The sequence below is a fragment of the Rhipicephalus microplus genome, chromosome X, assembly GCF_043290135.1.
Source record: "Rhipicephalus microplus isolate Deutch F79 chromosome X, USDA_Rmic, whole genome shotgun sequence".
Taxonomy (NCBI): Eukaryota; Metazoa; Arthropoda; class Arachnida; order Ixodida; family Ixodidae; genus Rhipicephalus; species Rhipicephalus microplus.
Window position 1 is genome coordinate 345,574,549 of NC_134710.1, and position 19,841 is coordinate 345,594,389.

The window sequence follows — 19,841 nt, forward strand, 5'->3', positions numbered from 1 at the left end:
CAGCGAAAATGTTGTGTTGGCGTCATCGTCGTCGTGATGGTTCATAAACATCCAAATGCTTTGGCATCCTGCTGCGGGCGCCTGAGTCTCGTTTTAGAATAAACGAATGCACATGGAAAAAAAAAAAAACGTCCTCTTCGTTCGCGCAAGTGTGGAGATATGCCGAGCGCGCCTTCACAGCAGAGTGGGATAAGGCAAGCTACAGTCCTCGATGTGCTTGCTTCGTTCAGGTTGGAGACAAGCGCATCATCTGCTACAGCGGTCGCCCTTACTGATTCAAATCTTCAATGCGCGCACTGCCAGCGCGCAGATTTGCAGCCTCTTAATCATGAGTAAAGACACTTTGTACTGGACTTGCCTTCGCAAACGCTGTATCATTCGCAGATGTTGCTAGTTATAGGTTTGTAAGCCCATATTAACACAAGTAACCATATGTGTCTCGCCTAAAGGTGTTACAGAGAGAATAGCCCTCACTGCCTGAGCAGCCGCTGGACTGCTGGCTGCGGTTGAGTGGTTCACAGCCGTTTTAAGTCGCCGAGTGCTAAAAACACCACCATTCAGTTTCATTTCTAGCCAGTGTTATACCTATGTGTTTATTTATTATTTTTTGACACAGCATACAAACAAAATTCCCCACCATCAGCAGTGATGTGTTTGCCGACGTGAGAACTCTGTAGTTCACTGTTTATAGCTAAATCTTAAACCCGTTGTGATTCGCACGCAGGTTCCGAGGCTCCTGTTTTATGTGACTGACATATTGATCTTCGTGTGCTCTTTTTGAATGTCTATTTAAACTATGGCGGCATTTTACATTTCGAGAAAGTACTGTCGAAAATACGGCAAGCATCAAAATGTCGTTCAGCAACCGTAGCGGAAACGACTAATACACATGTGATGCTTCAATTTTTAAAAGCGAATCTGCATAAGCTCTCACGATGTCCACTGTCGCCGCCGTCGTCGTAGCTAGCTTTCCGTCGGACCGAAAACATTTGTGGTATATACCGCATTTGCAGCATTCATAGCACGCGTATGCTTTATATGCTTTGAAAACAAGGCCGTACTCTGTTCGTCCGACCATATCTGTCTGTCTGTCCGTCGACCCTTGTACTCAACTCTGTATCTTCCCGTCCGTCCATCCATCCGGGTGTCCGTCCATGCATCTATACGTACGTCCACCTTATCATCTCGGCGAGTTCAACGGTGCCATTTAGGACCCAGTTTCGCTCTGTGGGAACAGGCAGACAGACGTTGTCGATGTTATGTCACACATTATATATATTTTGTCGGAATCTATTTTGGCATACGCGATCCAGAACAGGCGCAACCATTTCGTGCATGCTTGGTGCGTCGTCGTCTTCTTAGCGCCTGATTCTTCTGGCACGTACTGGCGCGCTGCAGGGCCCCCCTTCGAGCGAGGAAGTAGTGACGTGTTAATGTGGCCAGAAGCACACTACTGAGACGCGAAATGCACGCGGCGAGTATGGCAGACGGAAGTGAATTTATTATGAGACGTTGTCGAAGCGTCGGTATACCCAAGTACTCAGTTTTAATTTGAAACGGTCGACGGTAACCATATCTTCACGGACGTTGATGAGCAGCTTGACTTTCAGCGACAAAGCACACGGCATTCGGGCACTACCGACGACGACGACGCAGCAAGCGCGAGATGATTGCACGTCTTTTAACACTTATGCGCATGTTCCGACAACTCATACCGACAAACTTGAAAAAACTGCTGCTCTTACATGTACCAGGCCATCGTGGCATATATCTCAATGAGATGGCGGATGCACAAGCCACAGTATCTCTTAGCGGTCCCCTTATCCCGATTTTCCCTGATACGGCTTACGCGGCAGCAATAAGGATTAGTAACCTCTGTTTGAATGAATACGACTCCTACTCATTGGATAAATATCGATATTTCGCACATCTAAGATGCCGCTGGAATAGACAGTGGTGTGCAACACGGCACTTGGAAGTTACTTTTACAAGATTGCGTTGCAGAATTCCGCAACTGAAATATTTTTTGCATAAAGTTGGTCTAAAGGCGTCACCTTTATGTCAGACTTGCGAAGAAATGGAAACGATAGATCACTTCTTTTTGTTCTGTCGCCGATATTCTCATCAGCGGATAAGATACCTGGTAGCTCCACTTAGAAAATTGGGATTAGAAATAAATGTGGCAGTAATTTTGTCATTTGGCAGCATTAAATTCGGTTATAGCCACAGGGACGTCTGCTCTGTGGTATTTGAATACATAATTGAAACAAAGCGATTGCCAAGTTAATCTGCATATATATATATATATATATATATATATATATATATATATATATATATATATATATATCATTTTAGACCCACCATTACCTCTGTCTCAAAGCACATCTGATGGACTGCATCGCTCCCTGCTCAGATATACTCCTTTCTCGATTTTCGGCTTTCTTTATATATTTTTTTTCAGCCCAAAATTACGTTGTGTTTGAAAAACCATTAGCCTTTTAGTTAAGATCCTGCCATCCGGTTCTTGGCCGATCCCCCTTTGTGGGTGTGCGCCAGAGTATCATGGATCATCATCATCATCTGGCACGCGTCTGGGTTTTTTACAAACTATATAATTCGTTTCTATACAAACTATACAATTATTACGTTTTCGTCTTTAATTATTCATTTTATATGTTTTACCAAAACGATCTCTTCACATGCTTGAACTCTATAGTCATCATCATTAGTAAGCCCACCAAAATTGAATGCGGAACTTTAAGGCACCCAAAAATACCATTTTTATTATTTTTAACATTATAACTTGCAGAGAAATTGCAAGGCTCCTTTGAATATGGAGCAGAGCCACAGTCACGCCCATTTTCAGCACTGCCTTAGAACACGCGTATGCGAGGTCTTAGAACAAGAGAAAAATCATGACATAGAGGAAATAAACAAAACCATAACTACACTGATTCTATAAATGAAACTGCAGTTGGTTAAAGCACCAGGGCAAGAAGTAAGCAAACTCTCCCAAATCACAAAAAACGAAAAAAATCTACAAAAGCTACCCACTCAAGATCTAAAGTTGAATTAACTGAGCTAAATTGGCTGATTAACAAAACGAAAATTGCCGACATGGGAATTTATAGCACCAAAGAAATGAATGGAAAATTGAAAGAAAGGATGGAGCATGACAACAGGAAACTAATTACGAATGCACACTCCAACAGATAGAGTAACATAATAAGAAGTCTCAACATCTATAGTAAGGTGGCAGAAGACTTTTACTACAGCTCATGAATAAGCCACCTAACAGAGAAAGAAGCCAAAGTTTAACAAAACACTTAAATTCTATGAGTAAGTATAAACAGAGTTAGAAAGAAAGGAACATAAAATCAGAAGCCTAGCAGGAACAAATCTCGTTGGATACCCTACCCTGAGAGAATGGAATAGAGCCCTACAAAACATCACCCACGAAAAATCATGCAGCGAAATTGTTGACCCGATCAAAGATGAAGGAGATCTCCTGTTTAACAAGGTTGTGACACTTTCTGCACAATGCCTCACGTACTGGCGAATCAAATGTACAACCTAACTGTAAAAATGTGAATACTAAACAAATACAGAAAAAAAGAAATATGAAAGATTTAAAGAATTATACACAGATCAACAGATGTCCCACTGTGGATCATAGACATGCACTGTCAAACTGTAAAAATTGCCAAACGAAACACATCCATTTACTTAGCTTGCAAAGACTAATAAAAGGCATTCGACTCGGTACAGATACCAGCAGTTTTAGAGTAGCTAGTGCATAATGCATGCATGAATACCCTAGCCAACATCAACAAAGAGTCCACAGCAGACATACAGACAGTGAACTTTATTAAGGTCTCGAGGGGCGACTAGAAAAGCCCCTTTATGGGGGAGGAGCTGTCGCAGAGCAGAAAAAATTTTATTTCTGAAGTGGATCTGGCAAGGAGGCGATATCTGAGCAATATTTGCAGCTTGCTCAGCAGAAGTATTTGAGCCACCATGTTGATAAGAAACATGAATAAACATTGACAAGGAATATCTCGGTACTTACACTTTACAAATGATGTTTTGCTTTTCAGCAGTGGTGCCCATGAACTACAATGAGCTGAGGGTCTAAACTGAGAAAGTGTTTAAGTAGGGTTACAGATAAATAAGTAAAAGACAAGGATCTAATGTTAAGAGACAAAACAAGAGGGCAAGAGTTTGCAACGGCACACTAAAATCCCTACAATCTATTTGTATTTAAGTCAGAAATTCACTGGACACGCAATTCATCAAAAGAAAATTCACCGAACAATATGGATGGGCTCAAGCTTTGATGGCAGACATTCCCAAATGACAAGAGGCAATTTACAACTATCCCTAAAGCAGAAAGTGGTCAACTATTATATGCTGCGAGTACTAACATATGGTGCAAAAATTTGAATGATAGTAAAAAAAAAAGAGAAGAAAAAAAAGTCTAGAACAGATCAAGAGCTATGCAAAATAGAAACAGAGAATGGTTAGCATAACATAGGGATATTAAAAAAGCAGAGCTGAATGAAGAACAAACAGGGCTAGTAGATGACATTCTAGCAGACATAAGAAAAAAAAAGATTGGATCTAGGCGGGTCGAGCAATGTGAGGGAAAGACCAATCAGAGAGATTGTGTGGCTACGAAAAGATAGAAAATATTGCTGAAAAAAGCAGAGGACTTGATAGGATGATGAATTAAAAATTTGCACGCATAAGATCGAATAAGCTTGCACAGGGTTGGGAAAATTGTAGGTAAATGGGGGAAGCCTTCGTATAGCATTGGACATAAAAAAAGGCTGATATACAAGAAGAGCATGTGTTATCGAGCTGTTGCACATCACAGATTGGTTTCAATACCAACAAGTTATTCAACTCGCATTGCAGTGCTACTGCTTACGTATTGTAGAGTTACTACCAACTGCTTTTCAACAGGTTTCTAGCAACGTTGAAACATATCTGGAACATTTAGCAGAACCATATACAGCCATGACTCTGACTCTGTATAGTGCATCTGCAGCCATGCTTGATCTGTGGTACCTTGTGGAAGTTGTGGGCTCTGACGTGGTGTGCCGAAGAACCCGCGTGACCTAATAGACATGCTGGGCTGCTTTGCACAAGAGTGACCATGTTGAAAGGTGTGCCTGTTTAACCAAAGATGCATGGTTCCTCAGGGCGCTTTCAGCATGTGAATTCTGAAAGAAGACGCGTTTCAACTGATAACGCATGCCTGACTAGGCAGTTGTTATTGTGCCTGGTCAATTATGATACGGTTGGCACTGCAAAACTTCTTTAACACCAGCCACTCCAGTTCTAAACTAAAGCACATTGCATGAAGGAGGTAAAAAAATAAGCCCACCTGCCTTCACAATTCGAATTTGAAAATTTTACATACTTACTAACACAACCAAATGAAGGCATGACTTCCCTGAAAGGCCATGCTCTTTTTTTGGGGAAGTCACACCTACATTTGGTCATGTTACGAAAGTATACAAAATCATGATTTGTGGCAGCAGGTGTGCTTTCTTTACCTGCTCTTTGCACTTTGCTTCAGTTTGGACCTGGAGTGGCTGGCACTGAAGAAGTTTGGCGATGCCAAGCGTTCGGCAGCCTACATCACCCAGGCAAAGTGGAACCTGAAGGTGAGGCATGCTTTTTGCTTCATACTGAAGAAGCCGGTTAGCACGACCTGGCAAGGCCTCACTGGGTTGGGAAACGTTGACATTGCAGAAACATTACGCTATGTACTCAACAAAGGCCCAAAACTTAGCCACGAACCTCTGTTGCTGGCTCACTAATTACTGGTATTGCATCAACAAGTCGGCTAACATCGATGCCGCAGTTAGGGCTATTGCTCACAAGACAGTATCTAAGCTCTAGCAAGAGCAGGGAAAAAACCCTCTTCGTCAGGAGCATACATTGGTGGGTGTTGTTATTCTTCAAGTGCAAAACTTTGTGTCCATTTTAAGTGGATAAAAGTAGTGGCTCCGTTGCAATGTATGTAGATTTGTGCAACTTCGTGGCAGGACAAGCAGTCTACATGAACTTCATCAAGTTAAAAGTCATCAAAACCAGAATTTTGAAAAGCAAGGCAGTGGCTCTGAGTAAAAACTTGAAACTTACACAACTAGCAGAGTCTATCGCATACTGCAGCTAGCAAAAAGAACACCCTTTCTGTGTTTTTTATGGCCAAGATGCATAAGCCGAGTGTTTCATTCAGTACAATTGTGAGTGATTGAGTTATCTGGCAGAATGTATTAGTCAGTTTTTAATGAAGCGGCTAGACTCGGTCGTCAGGAGAGACTCATTTTAAACTGAGAATTTCCCTTGCATCATCCACTTTCTTCAAAGAATCCATCGATGAGTACTTGTTCTTGGTTGAAGTTGAGGACCTATTTTACTCTGTCCTGCACAGTGAATTGTTTTTCTACATAGGAAGTTTCATAGACGAGAGTGGTGCGGTTTCCTTCAGGAATGCTGCGGGCATAGCAATATAAGCTTTTATGGCCCTCCTCAAGTTTTGTGTTAAGGTCAACTTTATTAGCGATTTTATATTCAAAGACGAGGCATTTTCGTAGGCTCATATGTTGCTCTTGTGTTGTGCAAATTTTTATGTTTGACCGTAACTTGTTTTGTTACATTACACAAACATTTTGTTTAGTGGGAGGTTTTGAAAGTTCTTGCGTGTGATGATAAATTTTTTATTATTTCGAAACAACTATCAACCGTCACACATTAGCCCATTGTTAACAATGTTCTAGCAGGCTTTTGCAGACTGAAAAAGGATTGGTGTTTACACATGAGTTGAAGGCTTGTGGCTCTTTGCAGTTTTCGGCTTAGCGCATTACCTTGCAGAGCCGTCACGGCTGTTGGCTTTTTTGTTTAGGTGTGCAAAAGAATCGCTTCCATACAAGTTGATGCATTCCAAAACTGTGAAAAGGGCCACAGCTCTACAATGCCCAGGCTATGCATGTGCAGTGTCGTGCTCACACGTTATGCAGAAAACTTTTCAAAACATATTGAATTGGTCGTCTGTGGTTGGTTTCTTTGCATGTTCCTTAACGCTGTAGCTGAGTTGCTCCACCAGACTATCATGAGAGAACACTACGGTACTGGGGTAGACCAAGAGAGCAGAACAGTGAGACCTGAGGTTGTACCGTGTATGCACCGAGCTGCACACGACCTAAAAATAGTTGCAAACAGAGATGGCATGCGATTCTTTTTTCTGTGCCACAAAAATCATCTCAGCTTTCTCATGTATACTACCTAATGGAAGCAACAAAGGTTGGTACGGCAAGAGGCACGCCAAGTCATGCACAAAATGTGTCAACCTGGTCGTTTATGAATTGCGACTACCCTACGGCAAAAGATGAATGTTGGCCGGGCAAGAATATGCGTGAATGAGCATGCACACAAACATGAGCTTTCGTTAAAAGATAAAGATGGGGCACATTTGCTGACTCATTGCGATTCTCATAAGTGTGAGCCATACCTGGATATGGTTCGGACTGTTGGCAGAACCAGGGACACTACTACTCGAGAATGCATGGATGCATTCTGTATAAAATCACGAGGTTCATTAGGTACCAGTGATACTTTGTCTTTCTGGTAGGTAGAGAACAATTTACCAGATTGTGATTAGTTAGTATACTCTCAATGTGACCCTAGCTTACTCCACTCGTGTGCCTATAATTTTAATGCAGGATATGGTGAATCAATTGTCAAAACTTTGAGCTCCCCTAGACCCCTTTTCTCACTTTTCTTTGTGATTAAAGCAGCCATATCTTTGTGGCTCCTACAAAAACATGGACCAATTAGAATAGCAAAGAGTACTTCTAGCCTGACCTTTGTGTCTTGAAAATTCGTAGGGGCCAATTTGACATAGTAGAAGGACACCGTGTGTGGGTGATGCAGACCAGGGAGACATGAGGCTTTGACAAGTGACCGATATGCAATGAGAAGGAGAATGAATGCAGTGTTTGTGCGAGCATTCCAAGCTAAAAAAAGGCTAGGAGTGATCAGTGCCTTTTGTTGCATAAGTCATTAAATAACGAAAGCAACCACCAACACCTCTGCCACCATCTGGAATGTAAGAGCACTACCAAAAGCTGTATCCATTGTTCTTCTGCACAGGGTTACGGCGTGCAGCTCCATAGAAGTAAAGCGAGGGCACATAAATATTTCAATGTGGCAGTGTCAAAGTGCATGCTCAAATTTGTTGCTACAAAATTATAAAAAAAATCACTGCTTTTTTATCTAGTCGCATTAAAAAAACTTTAAATTGATTTTAAGACAACATTGCAATTTACAGATTTTTGCAGGTGAATGGAAATTCTTTGTTAGATTAGAAATTCGCAAGATGGTTTTGCTAGGTAGAGTTTTATTAGTATTTATTAGTAAAAACTGCACATTCAGGAGCAATGAAAACTTGGTAACGGAGGGTGGGTGCTGAAGACGACATTTTCACAAGTGGACTTGTCTTTTACAAGGCTCAACAAAATTTTGAGAAATTTCGTTTCAATACAAAAATCATATTACTTTATCATTGTGCTTATCTCAAGAAATGAATTTATTTATAATATAGAACTGTTGAGAAATATAACTTGATGCTATTTATTACTGCGCACACGCACCAACGAAGACCAAAAGCTTGTACCGTGCACTGACTACTAAGCGGGGACAAATGTGCTAATCTGATAATGAAGTAAACATCACATCCTTTTGCTTAAAAAATAACACGTAGGGAAACAAGTAATAAGACCCAAAATGACATTGTACTTCGCAAAGAATGAAAAGTTCTTCAATTTTCCATGTGATACTTAATTTAGCAAGACCAAACACATACATGTGCTTTAACGTATTGTAACACAGGGCAGGAGGACCACACGAACACTAGAGAAAGGACAAATTGCTCTTGTGCCCGCATAGTTGTGCGCTGTGTTAAATTACGTTCAAGTAACCAACTGGCCCAGCTTTCAGTCGTTGTGTGTACATGTGCTTATTTGTGTACGTCTCATTATTACAGACCTAGCTACCCAGTATGATGCACCTTTTCTGCATAATTTTGATAAAGAAGCTTTGTATATGTAGTAAACTGTTTTTCGTGCATGCTCGTCCACTCACGCAACCAGCAGCCAAGAAGCTAGAGACCACAAGAGCGCACAGAAAGGGTTTGAGCATTCGCACGTGCGATCAACCCGGTGTCACACGGGCATTTTTGATTGCAATCAGCCAGGGCGTCTGCGCCGAACTCGATCTGGTGCAGCAGCGACTTACCTGTCGATCTCGATCAAATGTATTTGAGTGACACCAGTATTAGTCACTGCTAACTGCCCAAACTAATCGGATCAAATACGATGCAGCCGTCACCTAAATGCAATATAAAAGGGTACGACATAGCAAACAAAAAGAACCCGTGTCACAGTGGTGTTGTCACTACAGTGCGTAAGACCCTAAATCTCATTCGGAAGTATGTCTGCACAAATGTGATCACGCCTAGGCGGGAGTTATTCAACACTACAGCTCACATGAACCAGCCGTCAATATGCGATCGTGCGTTGCGGTTTGCAGCAGGGCAAACACTATTCTAAAACTCTTATCACGCCCGCCTCGCCCCGCAACGCCCGCAGCGCTTGCAAACGGTATTCTAAAGCTGCGTAATAAATAAAGACTAAAGTTATACGCTAATGGCATTAAAATGCCCGAGAACTTTTAGAGTCATGTCCACCGTGCCACGCATGACCCGCTGGCGTCGCCGCCAAGCAGCAAGCTAAGTTTAATCACAGCGAGTCGTTGCCACATTCTTGCCTACACATAAATGCAGGACCTCCAGTTTCGGAGCAGACCGCGAGTCGTTAGGCCGGATGCCAACAGCGCGTAAGCGCGCCCTCTAACCACGCACGTAATCAATCAGCCGTCTCACTTCCGCCGAGAACTTGTACTCAATAGAGGTTTTTAGCAAAGTACGGAAACATGTTACGGAATGGTGGCAATACGGAACCAAATGACAAATGCGCATGCGCGAGCATCGTACGCGCATACGGAACGGTACCGTGTCGTATTTCCGTACCGTTTTTCCGTATAGCTTGCTAAAAACCTCTATTCTCCCGATAAGGTAAGGGCTCCTGAAAATTTATTTGTAATACGCTTCTTTTTTAATCGAAATGAGCTCGAAACGCGAGCGCACCTGCGGACCGGCGGTGCCCAGAAACGAGTGATCGACAAGTTGGCTTCTTCGCAGCTGTAAAGAATCGCGAAAGAGCGGCATGGGGAAACTGGGCAACTCAGGTTAGCCAAAGGGATTTGATTGATATGTGGTGTTTACCGTCCCAAAGCAACCATATGAGTACCAAAGACGCTGTAGTGGAGGGCCCCGGAAATTTCAACAACCTGGGGTTCTTTAACGTGCACCCAAATCTGAGCACACGGGCCTACAACATTTCCAGCTCCTTCGGAAATGCAGCCACCGCAGCCGGGTTTCAACCCCGCGACCTGCGGGTCAGCAGCCGCGTACTTTAGCCACTATACCACCGCCTCGGGGTGTTCCCTAAAGGGAACATATACATAAACAACTTGGTGTGCCTATAGAAACACTCACTCATGCACGCACGCTACCACTCAATAAAAGTACGCCGCAACACAAATTTGTGAGTGGTAGCATGTGTCAATGTATAAGCAATTTTAATGATGCCGAGTTTCGGTGAATTACTTACAAAATGACGAGTTACAAACTAGCTGAACAACGATATTTTTAAGATTAAGATACGTTACTTTAATTTTGCTGTACATGCCCCTCCCCCGCCAAAAAATTTCTGTGCTTGTCTCGCTCTCTCTGCATATGACAAAATCGAAGAGAGTCCGAGAGAGAGCTGCGCCGAAGCAGGAAGGTATACTTTTTTAACAAAGTTTATGATGGCAGATAAAGCCCGACGAACGCTGCTTGAAGCCGAAATGAAATTCATTCACGTAAGATCATTCACACTGCCAATGTTTAAACGCTTGCAGTGTTCAAGCTTGGCCTTATTATCTATAGACAGAATAGAAAACTAAGGAGCAATCAAAAACATGGCATGTGTAACGACAGTGGGATGACATACGAAGTACACAGCAGGGAAAAGTTTTAATAACAAGGTGACAAAAGTACATATGAAAACATCAGCTGATGGAACATGTAGCAAAACAAAATATATCTATTCGTAACGAGAACGAAAAGGTTTGCAAAGGTAAGTACCGTTTGTGGGTATGCACCACGAGCGATAGTCTAGTAAGAGCAGGCCTCTATAAGATAGTTCACGATGTTCCTGGAGACGGGAAGACCTCGATTTGCGTGAACCTGGAATGTTTGACTGCCGTATCTGGAGCTGCACAGCCACTTCCTGCAAGCCTCCTCTGAGGTTTCTGCAACCCTTTATTAGGTACTTGACATCGTAAATAGATGGAAAATACAACTTTGGCGTCTCAAAGAAATCTGCCTCAGCTATGGGCAGGCTCCCTCCGGTCAGTGTCTTCATCCTGTAACCGAAGTCGTGGGCAGTGTGAAAAGTGAGCCACTTAACTTCGTCAGAGAGAACAAGTACTGAAGTCATAAGTAACTGGGCAAACTCAAACTCCTCAATGCCTTCCTCATCATGCCTGCGAAACATTACACCAGCCCTCACCAGGAAGTTGGTCCAGTCTTGCGCGAAAACGTCTTTCGACAAGCAGAACTTGAAGTTGAATTGCCAGGTGGAAAGGCCTTCCGGCTGGTTGCCGTTCTTGTCAAAAAAACTCAGACCCGCCTGGATAATCTTGAGAGAGTCCACGTTGCAACGCAGCGCTTGATATTGATAGTCGATGAGGCTCTTGAACTTTCGTACGTGCTGCGCTATGACGCCAGGGAACTCAGTATCCATTGCGATGTAGTTGTACCTTTGGACCAGGCGCCTGATGGTGCAGAACTCTTCCTCGATTGCAGGCCCAAACATCGTGGATTTCGTAGTTATCGTCATCTATGGACGGAGTGCTTGGCCTGTTATTGGAGCTGCTGGAGCTTCTATAGGCCTCAAACTCACTCATGGTGCAGAACTCTTCCTGGATTGCAGGCCCAAACATCGCGGATTTCGTAGGGATCGTCATCTATGGACTGAGTGCTTGGCCTATTATTGGAGCTGCTGGAGCTTCTATAGGCCTCAAACTCACTCATGGTGCAGAACTCTTCCTTGATTGCAGGCCCAAACATCGCGGATTTCGTTGGGATCGTCATCTATGGACAGAGTGCTTTGCCTGATATTGGAGCTGCTGGAGCTTCTATAGGCCTCAATCTCAGCTCACTGAACGCTTCGCTGAGACCACACACGGTGCACACGCACGAAGGCATTGAATCCTAATCGCCAACGTGGAAGATTTTTGTTTTGTTTTGTTTCCCTGGGAGGTTGGCTCATACCCACTCAGAGGGATTGGCCAAGAAAGTGTAGTGCAGTTTATCTGTAATCATTTTAACTATGTGTAATGAATTGGTATTATAATAAGACTAATGTAAAAATAAAAACAACATAAAAAAGCAAACGAAAAAAAAAATCAAGTTGAGCAATTTTGAGATTTGAGGTGTTATGTTTACCACTTAGCTGCGTTTACTTCACTCTGCCCTTGGGAGTAATAAATAATTTTTTTTTGTTTTTGATTGAAGATCACAAAGGTATACGCTTGGTTGCCTGAATATAATCGCAAACGGCATTGAAAGCATCCCTGTGGCAATGTCCCAAAGCTGAGGCGCCAAAGCTTAGCGCCGTTTCCGCCGTCAATGTAAGGCCTATTTTCCGAAATGGCACAACTAGTAACCTTTTCCTAAGTATTTCGTAGCGGCGACAATACAAAAAATAATGATCTAGTGATTCCATTTCTCCGCAGAATGCGCAGAGGGGTGATGTTGTCTGACCAGCTCTGTGTAGATATAGGTTTAGGGGGGGGGGACACGACATCGAAATTTAGTGATTAAGACTTCGATCTTTCTGGACTGACTCCAGTGGGGTTGCCATGGAAACATGAGGTGGTTATAGTCTGTCCATGTAATTACTTTTTCTATCGTATCAGTGGAGATTGCCGATTTTCGATATCTTATAGCCGTGATATATTCTACATCTGGCAGTATGGACAAAACTGGCCCATCAAGTGCGGCTCGAGCTAAGGAATCGGCCAATTCATTTAATCTTAATCCACAGTGACCCGGAACCCATAGTAATCTCAGGAGTCTCAACTGCGGCGGTACTAATGTTTTGAATGTGCTTAGAATTCGAGAGTTCTCTGAAGCTGTCAGAGCTGCACAAACTGAAAGAGAATCCATCATTATTACTGCATTGTTTTGATTTGATGGAAGTTTTCGAAGAGCTAAAATAATCGCCAAGAGCTCCGCTTCAAAAACTGGAGTAAAATCAGGCAGTCTCACTGAAAAGGACCAGTCAAGCAAATCAGAGGCAATGCCTACACCTGCCTTTTGATTATTTACGGAAGCATCTGTGGCTATTATATTTTTAGTTTTTGCATGCTCTAAGTAATCTAATAATATGCTATTTAAAAATTTGAGGGATTGTAATTTGGCGTTTTGCGGGAATATATCATCATACTCAATAATAACATGACAATTCGAGTCATTAGTCTCAATTACATTTCTAATGTTCACATTTATACTTTGTAGATTTTTTTGTACAAACATTATCTGAGGTGTGTGAAACCGTGGCCAATGAGCAAGGAAGAAGGCGTCTGGGTTTGCGATAAAAGCATATTGAGATCTTCTTGCCGGTAAGCTATAAAATTTTAAAAATGCTTGTACGGTCAAAATTCGAAATCGACAAAGCAGTGTAGGCAGGCGCGCTTCCTGGTACAGTACGTTGATAGCCACAAATCTAGGGAGTCCCAGACACATTCGCAGTGCTTCTCGCTCCAAGGCAACTAGAGGTTTCGTTTTATAAGCAGGGCCACCCGAGAATAATATGCAGCCGAATTCCATGATGGGGCGCATGTACATCTTGTACAACGTTATCAAGGTGTGCCTCCGTAACCCATATTTCCGGTTACTTAGCTTGTGTAGTAAGCCTGAAGCCCGCTGTGCTTTGGTAGTTATATACTCTATGTGTGGACTCCAGTTAAGTTTGTCATTATAAATGATTCCCAAATATTTTATAGAGTCCACTTGCTGGATGGGTTCCTGTTTATATAGAATTGAAATTGAAATTGGTTCTGCAAGCGGAAACGCCATGAGCGCGCTTTTGATGACATTTAACGATAACGAAATCGACTGCAACCAAATTTCCAACATGGTAATATATCTTTGTAATCTAAGTTGTAATGAGTAAATACCACAGTCAGCAGCAAAGAGTGCGATGTCATCAGCATAAATGTAGACAGTAACTTCTTGATCTGTTGGAATTGTGCTCATTAAAGCATTAAATAATATTGGAGATAAGACTGCTCCTTGGGGAACTCCGCGCGTTTGTTTAAATCTAGATGAGGAACATCCATCCTTGACGCAGTAGAATTCTCTTGATTTTAAGAATTCTGCCACCCACTCAATAAAATATTGTGGGAAGTTCAATCTCTCTAGCGTATTTAACAATATGAAGTGCTCCACACTGTCATACGCCTTGGCTATGTCAAGCGTTACTAAAGCAGCGTATTGCCTTCTTTTACGCGCTAGCTGTATTCGGCTCTCTAAATCAGCATGGGCACACCAAATTGAGAAATCACTACGAAAGCCGATTTGGTTCGGTTTTATTACTAAATTGTCTGCCATCCAGATACTTACTCGGCTATGTAGGACCCTCTCAACTAGTTTGACCATGTTAGATGTTAAAGAGATTGGTCTGATATTATCGACTGTTAATCCTCCACCCGGCTTTTTTAGTATAGGAATCACCTTTGCTATCCTCCAATCCTGCGGCACCCATGAGTTTTTTAAGGAGTAGTTAATAACATTGGCGACGTCTCGAGGCAATAAATTGAACAGAATTTTAATCATGGGTACTGTGATTCCATCTGGGCCAGGAGATGCACAGGGTAAATGTTTAATCACGTTGGATACTTCAGTCTGTGTCACTTCTTCAAAGACAGACTTTGTCGTAGACTTGTGCCAGTTGTTTGGCACTACTGAAGTGAATCTGCTTTCCAGACCTTTACCGATAGCCTCTAAGGTGGTGGTCATTTCTTGTGCCGACAGATTATCACAAGCTACATTAACTGGTGATGGCAAGATTTTCCGAGCTCTCATATATCGGAACAGTGCTTTCATATGTTTAGGCTTCGACAGGTATTCATAATGTCTTCTGTCATAATCTTGTTTAGCCTGAGCTACCGTTCTTTTAAAGCCCGCAGCAATGAATTTATAATCGGCCCAGTTTTGTGGGGATTGATTATGTAAGAGCTGCTTCCAAGCTGCCTGACGTCTTCGGTGCTCTCTTGTACATTCATCATTCCACCAACGGCTATATACTCTTTTTGTGGATTCAACGGTAAATTCGGCTCTTTTGTAGGATCGTTTAATGACTGCGTTTATTTTCAGTGCTTTTTTATCATCGCTCTCTTCCGAGTGAAAAGCCAGTGCTGACTTCAGGTCATTCCTAAATTTAGTGTAATTTACAAATACTCTTACATTTGAACAAGATGGAATTAACGGACAAGAAATTTCAAAACTTATCGGTAAGTGGTCACTGTTGGTGCCACAGTCCAGCGCTTTCCAAGAAGAAGTACTAATGGCTGAACTGACAAAACTTAAATCTAAGGCCGACCTGGAGTGATTACGAATAAATGTGGGGGTTCTGACGTTGAGGCACGTCAGGTCATTGTCCATTGTCCACTCCCACAAGCGTTTCCCACTAAGATCAGTTCTAAAACCCCAACTCGTGTGTTGGGAATTAAAGTCTCCAACTAAAACTTTGTCTTTGCACCACGATTTTGTAGCTAGATGCAAGCTTCGTGTGTCTTGAACTCCATCCGGAAAATACATATTAACTAAAGTGAAAGGAGTGCAGTTGGGCAGTGTAATGTCTACTGCCAAAATTTCGCATTCTGGCGACATATGTTTGTATGAGCATTTGACTTTCATACTAATTCTATTACTAATAAAGAGAGCTAGACCCCCACCTCTCGATGGACGGTCTAATCGAAAAGATTGGAAGTTATTTAAATGGAACAAATTATGTACAGATAGCCATGTCTCTTGTAATGCTATAATATCAGGAGCGAATTTAGAAGTCAAGTATACCAAATCCGTAGATGCAGAATGGATTGATCGGCAATTCCAATGGAGAATCTTAAGCGACCCTATGGTTTCGAAAGAGCTGCTTCCGCTATAGCTTTCTCTAGAATGCTTTCTTTCAAGAAATCCCTCTTTGAAAGGCTCTCCTTTTCTTTCAGATACTTTTTGTTCTTTGTTTGTTTCGGTGAGTTAGTTTTCCTTGACACAGGGGATCTAGATCTCTTCAGGGACCTAGGGTCCAAATCCATGTCATCGGAATCTATTGTATATGCAGCTTTGTCTTCACTTACACTCTGTATATCTACTGCAGAGGGTGCTGTAGACGGAGAATACGATGATGCGGTTTCAAATTCCTCATTTTGGCTGTGGACGCCTATTGCAGAGGCTCCTGCGGGCTGATAATACGATGGTGCAGTTTCAGATTCACCGTTATCTATTGGTCGTGAACTCTCAACATGTTGGGATACTAGGCCTGACTCTCCCGCTGTACCAAATATGCGAGTCATCTGGTTAGCCAAAATTTGAGATAGAGAATCGCAAAGGTTAGAAGTCAGTCGTTCCATGGCTTTTTCTAGAGCCTTTTCTATGGCCTCCGCTATATTCAGAGAAATCGACCCATTTATTTCCGAGAGATGTCGTGCTGCAACACTGGCATACCCCTGAGTTCTAGTCTGTATTTCCGCTAGGGCTTCTCGTCGAGAACAGCGCCTACGCCCTATAATTTCAAGAATTTGCATTTCTCGAGCCTTTGCTGAACAATCAGGATTATCTGCACAGTGTTGTTCGTTGCAGAGACAACATTTCTCTTCTTTAGCTTTGCAGTAATTTGTTTCGTGGTTGTCACCACACACTCGGCATCTGAGTTCTGACCTGCATCCTTTAATAGTGTGACCGTATCGCCAGCACTTCGTACACTGGAGTGGTCGCGGTGATAGCGGTTCCACTCTGTATATTAGTGGCCATGCCTTGATTTCGCTTGGGAGATTCACTCCAGCAAAGGTTACAATTACCGACTCAGTCGGCGTCTTCTGCTTCTCTACTAGTCGTGCACACCTATAAACGGAAATAGCACCAGTCATGGCAAACATCTCTAATACCTCAGACGGGGTCAAGTTAACATCGACACCGCGAACAATACCTTTCACACATGCCAGATGCGGGGGAATAAAGGCGCTCACCGGATTGGTCGCGAAACTCGAGCACTTCAATAGGTCTTGGATACAGAGCTGATCAGATGAAAAACATAGAACACCACCTCTGCCGAACTGGCGGACCTCTGTGATGCTGTGAAAGTGAGACGTCACAGCTCTAAGCTCCGCCTGGATCACTTTCGGATTCTTCATCCGAATGAAGCCGTCGTTGCTAGGGACGAGGGCCACAGGAACTGCGGGAATGCCGTTGCGTAGAAACTGATCCACTGGTATATCCTGTGGCGGAAGTGAAGCAGACCAGGGGCAAGCCCCTGGTCCAGGTGAAGAAAACTGCATCTAAGTGAACTTTCTAGCGCTAAAAGCGCTTACTTAGCTGTAAAAGCACTATAGGAACACCTAATAAAGACAAAGAAACCACAGCCACTACACAAACTTAGGCCAAAACCCCAGAGCAAGCACGACCAGCTACTTGCGTGTTCGAGCTACTTGCTGCTACTTACTGCGTGGAAGATGCGAATGGCGTTTCTTCCTCTTCAGTTAGCCTTCTAGAGGGAGACTTCTTACAAACTTCGAGCTGGTTACCTGGCGCGAAAACAAAATATTTCATTTTTTTACTTTATCTGCCAAATTTTCCTGATTTTCACTAGTTGTCCTTGCTGACTGTTGTAAAGAAAAAAAAAGAGTAGTTTGTCATCACTTTATTATGAAAACGTCTGGTAAGTATTAGTGGCGCTAATGGACGGGCGGTTTCGTTTTCGCAGCTCTTTCAAACAATAACCATATTGTAAGACTAAATGAAAGCAGTCGGCGAAGGTGTTTATTTTTCACTTTTAATTCTGAGCGCAGAACTTAATGTTTTTTTTGTAGCTTTAAAAAAAGAAAATTGGACAAGGGAGCGCGAACGGGCTGCACTATATAAAGAATTACAAACAAATCTTACATAGAATCAATGATCTGCTTCTATGTTTTGTCGCGCGAAACTGGAATTGTATTTTAAATTTAGTGTATTTTGTATAGTTTCGCGGTTGTCTCTAGTTGATTAAAGTATCCTGTGCACGCCTGTAGCCAGGACGGTGATGTTTCCACACCCCATATTTGGATGGGCGGGGGGGACGGGGTGTTTCTTTAGGGCAATTATTAAAAATGGGTGTTTTCAAAGGCTTCAACAAGTACCCCCCCCCCCCCCCACGATAAAAATCATAGCTACTAGGCTATTTTGCGTGTGTAAACTCTACCTGCTGGCTAGAACTCTACAGGCAGTAAGACTTCATCTGCAGGGAACTAGGGCCGCATGAGCTGTACCCAATCCCAGTGGTGTACCTCAGGGGTTGCGCACCAGGTCCACGCATCGCTTGCCGCACCTCGAAAAAGATTTCTGTCTACACCATCCGTTGTCCTCTTCTATTTTGCGGCTAAGTCCTGCTATTTGGCCATAAATTTCGGGCTTTTGTTCAAGTCTTTGTTGGTACGACAATATACAGTATATACTTTGTTGCAATGCGAGGAATTTTTAATTACGCGCGAGAGGAAAAAATGAATTTCGGTATTCAATTGTAGCGCGTGAGGGTCGACATTAGGTAGCAATACGTTCGACAGAAACTCGCGTTACATTTGAATAAGTGCAGTAAAGAACGAGAACACTGGCAGCGAAAATGTTGTGTTGGCGTCATCGTCGTCGTGATGGTTCATAAACATCCAAATGCTTTGGCATCCTGCTGCGGGCGCCTGAGTCTCGTTTTAGAATAAACGAATGCACATGGAAAAAAAAAAAACGTCCTCTTCGTTCGCGCAAGTGTGGAGATATGCCGAGCGCGCCTTCACAGCAGAGTGGGATAAGGCAAGCTACAGTCCTCGATGTGCTTGCTTCGTTCAGGTTGGAGACAAGCGCATCATCTGCTACAGCGGTCGCCCTTACTGATTCAAATCTTCAATGCGCGCACTGCCAGCGCGCAGATTTGCAGCCTCTTAATCATGAGTAAAGACACTTTGTACTGGACTTGCCTTCGCAAACGCTGTATCATTCGCAGATGTTGCTAGTTATAGGTTTGTAAGCCCATATTAACACAAGTAACCATATGTGTCTCGCCTAAAGGTGTTACAGAGAGAATAGCCCTCACTGCCTGAGCAGCCGCTGGACTGCTGGCTGCGGTTGAGTGGTTCACAGCCGTTTTAAGTCGCCGAGTGCTAAAAACACCACCATTCAGTTTCATTTCTAGCCAGTGTTATACCTATGTGTTTATTTATTATTTTTTGACACAGCATACAAACAAAATTCCCCACCATCAGCAGTGATGTGTTTGCCGACGTGAGAACTCTGTAGTTCACTGTTTATAGCTAAATCTTAAACCCGTTGTGATTCGCACGCAGGTTCCGAGGCTCCTGTTTTATGTGACTGACATATTGATCTTCGTGTGCTCTTTTTGAATGTCTAT

General features: G+C 42.8%; 1 pseudogene; it reads right to left on the reverse strand.

Moving 5' to 3' along the window:
• Positions 1–11,133: 11,133 nt before the first annotated feature.
• LOC142776328 (CCR4-NOT transcription complex subunit 7 pseudogene) lies at positions 11,134–17,903 on the reverse strand (annotated as a pseudogene).
• Between the last annotated feature and the right edge of the window lie 1,938 nt (positions 17,904–19,841).